This window comes from Apium graveolens, chromosome 9, assembly GCF_009905375.1.
Source record: "Apium graveolens cultivar Ventura chromosome 9, ASM990537v1, whole genome shotgun sequence".
Taxonomy (NCBI): domain Eukaryota; kingdom Viridiplantae; phylum Streptophyta; class Magnoliopsida; order Apiales; family Apiaceae; genus Apium; species Apium graveolens.
In genome coordinates, this window is record NC_133655.1 from 57,890,373 (window position 1) to 57,900,746 (window position 10,374).

Below are 10,374 nucleotides of genomic sequence, written 5' to 3' on the forward strand. Positions count from 1 at the left end.
AATTGTATATTGAACTTTGAAATCATAGTAAGGGTATCAATTTGATATTGGTATTCCGAATTCAATTCTATTCGAGAATCTGATAAAGTATGTGAACGAGGGAACCTCTGAGAGTACCATTTTATTGGAAATAAATATTTGATGAGAGGCTATCGATTGTTCCGATGCCAAGACCACTCGATTCAGAGTTATAATTGTCTTTCTCGGTTCAAATTTGAAAACTCTTTATTTTAAAATTATCATCCGGGTGGCCATAGATTTCTTTAGTGGTTACGATGTTGAATTTTTTTACAAACAAATTGAAATATGCTTAGTTGCATATGTTCTCATGAATTACTAGTTAATCTTCCTAACTAGTCAAAATTTTAATTAACACGACGAAAGCCTAGCTAATCGTCCTATCTAGTTATTATGGGTCAAACCAATTGAGCTGGCCATTTTCTTAGACAGTTGATAATATCGCTTGATACGGACTAGTTATTATTTTGCTAGTTCCACTTCCAATCAAATTTTTATTATTCCATAGTGCATCATATATGTAAAATTTAATTATTGATGAAATTTTCAAAGAATGAATTAATTGAGACCTAACTAGGTCGCCCACTCAAACGAGAATTCATATTAAGTTTTATGAAATATTTTGTTCATGAAATTTTCTATTCTTTCATTTATATAAAGAATATCCAATTAAAATCATAAAGTGATTGAAGAACAATATACTTCCTTATTTTTTAATCACTGAATAAAATTCCTTCTTTGAAAATTGCATCTCTTTGAAACCTCAATGGATAACCTTTGGTTAAGGATGTTATTTGAAATTTATTTCATTACTCGAAAAGAAAAATATTCTTTCATTGGGGAAATCTTAAAAGTATTGTTCGTATGATGTTATTATTCAGCAGTTATTACTTTCAAGGAATATTCTCTATAACATCATAATATAAAATTCTAAGGACATGAAAGGATAATCCTTGTTGTATTCTTCCTTCCAGGTAATAAATCTTTTGAGTGTTGCGACTCTTTTATTCAGAGCTCATTGTTTCTTTAGATATTAGATTTTGAAATCTTGTTAAGAATGTCTTAATTACATCGATATCGTGAAAATCATTCTTCCAAGGCTAATTACCTTCCGAACAAAGAGAGGTATAGTTAAAAACTGATTGTTATAATATGAGACTCAAAAACTCGGTGTTATGATGATGCAATTGAAGCATTGTGATGAGTAAGTTATTTTGAAAAGGGAATACCATGTTTGGTTATCATCCTAAGGATCTTTAACATGATTATAAAGAATAATAATAAAGATACCAACGTGATTAGTGAGGTACGCTTCTGTGAAACACTATCAGGTTAAGTACTAATGAATTCGGGAAAGACCAAGCATGTATGATTTCGAGGAATATGATTTTGTGTGAAGTATAATGATATGTCTATGTGATGTAAGTATTGTGTCATAAGGTATTCAAATAATTATCTAGAATAATCATGATAATTGGATTTTATATCCACTTGGAATGCTTCATTACAAACTCAAATTGGTGTTTTGGACTCAAGTTGTTGGTATTTTGATGTATCTTTGTGTTATTGCATTTCAGGTATCAGTTAAATGAAGAAATGAGCTTTTAAAGAAAATATGATAAAAAGTGATCAGATTTGGAAGCCAAGGCCATTGTCAAGTTGTAGAGAATCTCGTTAGCTTCGCGTGGACAGTTGAATCGCCTAATTCTGACGAGTAGAACTCAAGTTATGGCCAAAACAAGATTCATCAGATTTTTTCCAGACAGGCTGCAGGCGCCCGCCTGGTGGTGAAGGCGGCCGCTCGTTGGTGGTGGCGCCCGCCTGGTGTGCCGCGCGGCCACGTGCTGATGCGCGGCTGCCTTCGCTGATTTCGCTGAAAAAGTTTTTTTTGAGTGGAATTTGACGATTTTAAGGGTCCAGGTCCAATATGGGCTTATATATACTTAAAAAAAGGGTTTTCATCATCCGGGAAGATTGGGATACCAAGAAGAAGACCTAGAAGCACAAAACAACTTCAAAAAAGAAGATCTTGTTTTCAACTTGTGATTCTTTGAATTAGTTGTAATTTTGGATGCTCGTTTTCATTCTTGTTGAACCTAGATCTTGTTTATTCGTACTTTAATTATTATTCAGTTTATTAAGACCTTGTTTATACCATGCTTTCATTGGAACCCATGGTGACGATGAGTTCAATTATGGGCTAATCATTATCACGGGATTTTAGCGGATTTACTTATGAATTTCAATAGTTAAATTTTTTCGATATCTTGGTATGTGGTGATTGTATGATATCCAAATATTGGTTGTGCTTACTCGTCTTATGTGCGTAGCTAACGTATAAGATAGCGTGTTAATCTCTATTAAAGCGACATAGAATATAGAGGTTTAGAACTTGCCATGCTAGCATAGGTTCATGTATGTGTATGCATGATTCGTAGGTAACTCTAACCGTTTTACTTGCCGTATGTAATCAAGATAGATAACTTATGCTTAAACCGTTATGTTATCAAATTCAATAGACATATAGGGTCTCAATATAATTGGTGCCTATTCAACTTCTATCTCTTTTGTGGATGTCTGGTAGAATGGTACTCGTGTAACGAAAGTTGGCATTTATCAGTTTCGTGTTATCTGATTAGTGTCATCACCATTACATGCTAAGGTTAAGAACAATACGGCTATTGAATGAAGTATTTAATGAAGTTAGAATCCCATGTTTGTCATATATATTAATTCAACCATTCTTGTTCTCTTAGTTATAATTGTTAGTTTAATCTCTTAGTTTAATCAAAAACCCAATTTGTTATTTTTCTTAGCATTGAGCGATAACCATACATTGTTGCATAGGTGCAAAAATTGAACTTAACCTAAACTAGTCTCTGTGGGAATGAATCTGATTTATATCTTATACTACTTGCAAACGCGTATACTTGCATGAATATTATCGCGTGTTTTTGCCCTAACAAGTTTTTGGTGCCGCTGCCGGGGACTCGGTGTTAATTTTTAGTTTATGTGCTTGTCATCAGTGGTCGTTAAAGTTCACTGACTCGGATTCTTTTACTTTCACAGTTTACTTGTTGTGTTTCAGGTACTCATTATAATGGGAGATCCAGCAGCACGAACGAGAGCCTTGATGGATTTTTCTCAACCCAAGATCAATGACATTAAATCTAGCATTGTCAGGCCAGCTATCACAGCTAATACCTTTGAGATAAAGCCTGGCATAATTCAATGGGTACAGAATTCAGTCCTGTTTAGGGGTTCTCCAACGAAAGATCCCAATACACACATTAGGGATTTCATAGAGATCTGACACCTTCAGGTTCAATGGTGTTTCTGAAGATGCGGTGAAGCTGGGACTGTTCCCATTCTCTCTGAGGGACAAGGCTAAGAGCTGGTTACACTCTCTAGCAGCTGATTCGATTGCTACTTGGGAAGATCCTGCTTAAAAGTTTCTCACTAAATTCTTCCCTATGGCGAAGACAGCTGCATTCAGAAACGCTATTACTCAATTTGCGCAGGAAATGGGAGAATCTTTGGGTGAAGCTTGGGAGCACTACAAGGAGATGCTTAGGAAGTGTCCTCATCATGGAATGCCTGATTGGATGATCATCAATTGTTTTTACAATGGGTTGGGAGCACAGTCCAGACCCATGCTTGATGCAGCATCAGGTGGAGCATTATGGGCAAAGAGCTATGAGGAAGCTTATGATCTAATTGAACTGATGGCTGCTAATGAATATCAGTATCCAACCCAGAGATGTCCACAGGGCAAGGTAGCATGAGTTCTTGAGATGGATATAACTACGGCTATCACTGCTCAACTAAAGGCGTTGTCTATGAAGATCAATTATCTGGCTAACTATGGTGTTAATCAGATAACCGGTGTTTGTGAGCTATGTGCAGGTTCACATGCGACGGAGCAATGCGCTATATCTAGTGAATCATCTCAGTTTGTGAGAAACTGTCAGAGATTGCAGCAACCAGTTCCAGACACTTATCATCCTGACAACTGGAATCATCCTAACTTCAAATGGAGTAACAATCAGAATGCGATACAACAGCCGTTCCAGCAGTTTGGAGCAAAATAATTCAACTCTCCTGGTTTTCAGCAACAATTTACACCAAGATAACAACTCCAACTTCAACAACAAACTCATGATGCAGATCTATCTTTGAATGAAAAATATGAATTGGAGGAGTTGAGGCTTATGTGCAAAAACCAGGCTCTTATATGCCAAAGCCAGGCTGTTTCTATCCAGAATCTTGAGAACCAGATAGGACAAATTGCTAATGCCTTATTGAATCGACTACCAGAAATACTTTCTAGTGATACAGAAGTTCCAGGCAAGAGGAAAACATAAGAGCAGGTTAAGGCAATTACATTAAGGTCTGGGAAGGGTGCAAGCCCTGAAAAATCTCAAGTTCCATAATCTGAAGTTTTGGCTGAAGAAGATGTACAGAAGGAAACAGAGGTGGAATCAAGGAAAATTACCGTGGAATACACTCCTCCTGAGGGTAATATGGGGGAGAAACATATCTATCCTCCACCTCATTTTCCTAAGAGGCTGTAGAAGAAAGAGCTGGATAAGCAGTTTGAGAAGTTTCTGGAGGTGTTCAAGAAACTTCATATCAACATACCTTTCGCTGAAGCTCTTGAACAGATGCCTAGCTATGCGAGGTTTATGAAAGGTATTCTCTCTCGGAAAGTTAAGCTCGATGACTTAGAGACCGTTGCTCTAATAGAGGAATGCAGTGCTGTGCTGCAACAGAAGTTGCCTCCGAAGCTTAAAAATCCTGAAAGCTTCACTATTCCTTGCACCATCGGAAACTTGTCGTTCGACGAGTGTTTATATGATTTAGGAGCTAGCATCAATCTGATGCCCTTATCTATCTTCAAGAAGCTTGGTCTGCCTGATTCAAAACCAACATACATGTCATTGCAACTAGATGATCGTTCCATTGCTTATCCACGAGGTATAGTGGAGGATATCTTGGTCAAGGTGGATAAACTCTTCTTCCCTGCTGACTTTGTAATTCTTGATTTTGAGGAAGATAAGAAGATTCCCATTATCTTGGGAAGACCATTCTTGGCTACAGGCCGAACTATGATCGATGTGCAAAAATGAGAGCTTACGATGAACGTTCATGATCAGAAGGTCACTTTTAATGTGTTCAAGGCAATAAAGTTGCCCACATCTAAAGAAGAGTGCTTTAAAGTAGAGTGGGTAAACTCTGTCATGAATTCGGAGCTTGAGCAATTGCCAAAGTCAGATACCTTAGAGAGATCCTTAATAAGGGAATCAGTTATTGAAGATGAAGAAGGAGCAGAGCACCTGTAGGTTTTGGATGCACCTCCGTGGAAGAGGAAGTTGGATATGCCATTCGATTCTCTTGAGTTAGCAGAGCTGAAAATTTCTCAGGAGCGTCTCGAGTCGTCTGTTGAAGATGCTCCTACACTTGAGCTCAACCCACTGCCAGATCACTTGAGTTATGCATTCTTAGGTGCACCCCCTGAAAAGGGGTTGAGATATATTTTTGATGATGTAGAGGGTATCCGAACGGATCCTCCAGTGCCTACAGAGGGTTTTTCTCTTGCACAGCAGGCAGTTGATAGGTTTGGTCTAGGTGATGAGCAGTACAGGCAAGTGACTAGGCGTATGGAGGCCATGCACGACATTCACCATCGTTTTGCTGAAGATTTGATACACGCTTTTGGTACTGTTATCCGAGACACTGGTGGCGAGGTTGATTGGCCACCTGATCCTCCACCCGACGAGGGTGATTCTCCTACTAATTAGGTATGCCTGAAATCCTTATTATTACCTTCAATGAGGATATTGAAAATTTTAAGTTTGGGGGTGATAATGTAAGGATTAGTACTGTGTGTGTCCATATAGATTCATATAGATTCATATTGCATGTTTAGTTATAGTTCATTCATATTTTTGCATGATTGTTCATTTAGGACATATTTATTTGTTTTTATGTGATTTTATATAGTTGCATTTACATGCATATTTAGCATGATCCCTTAAGATGAACAATGATATTTGATAAGTTGAGGTTGATTTGAGTGTGGTGATGACGAATAGAGGGATGTTTAAGTCCTAATGAATTGATTTGCATGCTAGAAACAAATATTTTCACAAAGTCTTATAGGGTTACTTTTGATCTAGATCATGATCATACTTGTTTGTTGTTGAGATTTAATCACTTGGTTATATTTAGAATTTGTGATATTCTCATAATGACGTAAAAATACTAATTTTTTTATCTGGAGAAAAACTTGGATTTTATTGCTAGTTGTTGTAAGGCTAGGCGTCAAATGACTAGTAGCCGGCTCATATTTTTATGAGTAGTCTAGGGTTAAATGAGATGGAGCGAAACGCACTCATTCAGAAATTATTGAAAAAAAGGAAAAAAAGAAAAAAAAGAAAAAAAAATATGTGTTTATGCATAATTGATCAAGAGTGAGCTCTTTAATACTCGAGTTATTAAATTCTAGGGGACTTTGTGCCTAGTGACCTAAGGCTTTTATAGTCTGGCATCCGCTAACCTAACGCTCGCTACATGGGTATTATTGCATAAGTCTTTTGGGACCTCATTCATTGCACGGTCAAATAAGCATCTTTGTTATGTGTTCAATAATAGTGTGAATCCTTGTATAACTCTAGTAGAAGGGAGGTGTTGTGAGTCATAATGCGTTTATTGTCTATTCTGTTTATAAACGTTTGATTGTTTCGATGATAGATAAGTTATGGTTATTGATCTAGTATCGAGAGATATCTATTAAGCATTCCACACACGCACATTTCTGGTTTGTGAGTTGGTTTGTGGGATTTATTCGAACTCTGTTTTATGTCATTGCATTCTTAGAGGCATTGGCTTATTCATTTGGTTATGGTTATTCTGAGGGGATCAATTGCATTATCATTTAGTTGCATTCACGTAGTTATATTCATGCATTAGGTTTGTTTTGTAGTATTGAGTTTGTTTATGCTTGAGGACAATCATCGATTCAAGTTTGGGGTGTGATAAGTGGATTTTATATCCACTTGGAATGCTTCATTACAAGCTTAAATTGGTGTTTTGGACTCAAGTTGTTGGTATTTTGATGTGTTTTTGTGTTATTGTATTTCAGGTTTCAGTTAAATGAAGAAATGAGCTTTTAAAGGAAATATGATAAAAAAAGATCATATTTGGAAGCCAAAGCCATTGTCAAGTTGTAGAGAATCTCGTTAGCTTCGCGTGGACAGTTGAATCACGTAATTCTGACGAGTAGAACTCAAGTTATGGCCAAAACAAGATTCATCAGATTTTTTCCAGACAGGCTGCAGGCGCCCGCCTGGTGGTGGAGGCGCCCGCCTAGTGTGCCGCGCGGCCGCGCGCTGATGCGCGGCTGCCTTCGCTGATTTCGTTAAAAAAAGCCTTTTTTGAGTGGAATTTGATGATTTTAAGGGTCCAGGTCCAATATGGGCTTATATATACTTAAAAAAAGGGTTTTCATCATCCGGGAAGATTGAGATACCAAGAAGAAGACCTAGAAGTACAAAACAACTCCGAAAAAGATCTTATTTTTAATTTGTGATTCTTTGAATTAGTTGTAACTTCGAATGCTCATTCGCATTCTTGTTGAACCTAGATCTCGTTTATTCGTACTTTAATTATTATTCAGTTTAGTAAGACCTTGTTTATACCATGCTTTCATTGGAACCCATGGTAACGATGAGTTCAATTATGGGCTAATCATTATCATGGGATTCTAGCGGATTTACTTATGGATTTCAATAGTTAATTTGTTTCGATATCTTGGTATGTGGTGATTGTATGATATTCTAGTATTGGTTGTGCTTATTCGTCTTATGTTCATAGCTAACATATAAGATAGCGTGTTAATCTCTATTGAAGTGATAGTGAATATAGAGGTTTAGAACTTGCCATGCTAGCATAGGTTCATGTATGTGTATACATGATTCGTAGATAACTCTAACCGTTTTACTTGCCCTATGTAATCATGATAGATAACTTATGCTTAAACCGTTATCTTGTCAAATTCTATAGACATATAGGGTCTCAATATAATTGGTGCCTATTCAGCTTCTATCTCTTTTGTGGATGTCTGGTAGAATGGTACTCGTGCAACGAAAGTTGGCGTTTATTAGTTTTGTGTTATTTGATTAGTATCATCACCATTACATGCTAAGGTTAAGAATAATAAGGCTATTGAATGAAGTATTTAATGAAGTTAGAATCCCATGTTTGTCATATATATTAATTCAACCATTCTTGTTCTCTTCGTTATAATTGTTAGTTTAATCTCTTAGTTTAATCAAAAACCCAATTTGTTTTTTGTCTTAGCATTGAGCGATAACCATACATTATTGCATAGGTGCATAAATTGAACTTAACCTAAACCAGTCTCTGTGGGAACGAATCTGATTTATATCTTATACAACTTGCGAACGCGTATTGTGGCGCCCTCCAAACCCGGGTCAGAAGTTTGGGGTCCACACACACACTATTTATAACCTGCTTATAATAATAATAAAGATAATAATAATATGCAGTGGCCCTACTTACCAACTACCACGGACCGCAACAGGTTAAAGTATGCACACAAGCCAAACACACACTTATATTATAAACCGTTCAAATCCCAACTATCCAAACTCAGAACTGAGTATTAAACTTTATTACAAACGTTTACAAACTTATCTATCCCAAAAGAAGCCTACTAGCGCAGCTCGATCAACCTGAACCCCTAGCTCTCGCGCTGGACTGGGGATCCTCGGTACCAACCGGTTCCTTTTTAACTGGAAAAGAACATAAACAACATCGCACAAATGAGCTAACTAGCTCAGCAAGTCACAATGACAAAATTGAGAATAATGATCACCAAGTGAAAATGGTTACGATATCAAGTGAACAATGAATTATGATTTAGAATTGGATATTATATTTTCATTTTAAAAACCAAGGTTAGGCTGCTGATCAGTCACGCACTAACCCCGAGCAAAGCACACATCACTGCTTTAACTACTGGATCCAAGGCACACATTGGCCTAACTTGACCATTATATGGTCTGACCATGAATCTGGTCCACAATTTTATAAAAACAATCCAATTTTAACATAATAACAGAATAAGCAGTAATAAACAATAAACAGGATCATTAACAATATTGGATGTTCAATAATGAAAATGGTTTCAATCTGCATAAAGATCAATATGGCATTTCCAAAGCTTGGCTGTTAGGTAATGAAAGAATTGGATAACAAAGGAATCAATATTTCAGGGTTTCAAAAACTTGGTCTTTCAGAGCATAAGATACAATGGGTTGAATGTGTAAGCAATCTGGTTCAGTGTTTGATATTTAGTTTGTATGTATTTGTGAAGTAGTATCGTATATTTGAGGTTCGTATTTGGGTATACAACAATCAATGGTCTAGAAAGAATCAGGTTTACGGCTCAAGATCAATAACTGGAATCAGGGTTTAGGGTTTAGTGCTTCAAAGCACTTGCAATATAAAACAGAACTATCAATCACTACAATATCTCGAGAAAGTTCAGAACACTTGCCTGGTACTAGCTTACTATACTGCACTTGCTTTCAATCACCACTGTCTTATTCCTCGACTACCTGTTTCCCTTTCCAACGCCTTGCCTCTTCTGCTCACATATCATAAGCATCTATCAATATTTGACTCATATAATTCTGTTCGAAACATACTTCTATCTACCCTTCGTTTCACCCAAATCCGAATAACGGATTGAAAGTTACGCAATAAACAAGTAAACATCGAATATATATAGACCGACAGTTAACCAACAAGTCACATATAGCACATAACACATCACATTAATAATGATATATCATCTATAAAGAAATCCCGGGTCATTAATAGGCTTTCGAATGTTTAAAATGATTTTTAAAACATTTTTCGGAATTAAAACGGATCGTTGGATCAATTTTGGAGTAATAAACAGGGTTCGGCTGGCCAATTATGGCTTCAAAACAATTTTATAATAATTATCGAGCCTTGAAAACAATTTAAAATAATATTTTAAAGCTAGAAACTATTTTTTGGAATTTTTAAATCATTTTTAAATAATTAAATCTAATTAAATAATTAATTAAAATCAATTAATAATTAATAAATCAATTAATCAATTAATTTTCAAATTAATTGACCAATTAATCAATTAAAAATTAACTGAAATTAATTAACTAATTAATTCAGATTTATTTTTGAATTAAAAATAATTTTTGGAATTAAAATAATAATTTTTGGAATTTTCAGAAATTAAAATCGAATTTTTATAATAAAAATAAATAGGAAATATGATTTTTG

General features: G+C 35.8%; 1 non-coding gene across 1 annotated transcript; it reads right to left on the bottom strand.

The window, feature by feature from the left end:
* Window positions 1–3,506: 3,506 nt before the first annotated feature.
* On the bottom strand, window positions 3,507–3,613 carry LOC141688357 (small nucleolar RNA R71). The gene has a single exon (XR_012561803.1). It is a non-coding gene; the product is annotated as a small nucleolar RNA R71 (small nucleolar RNA).
* Window positions 3,614–10,374: the final 6,761 nt, after the last annotated feature.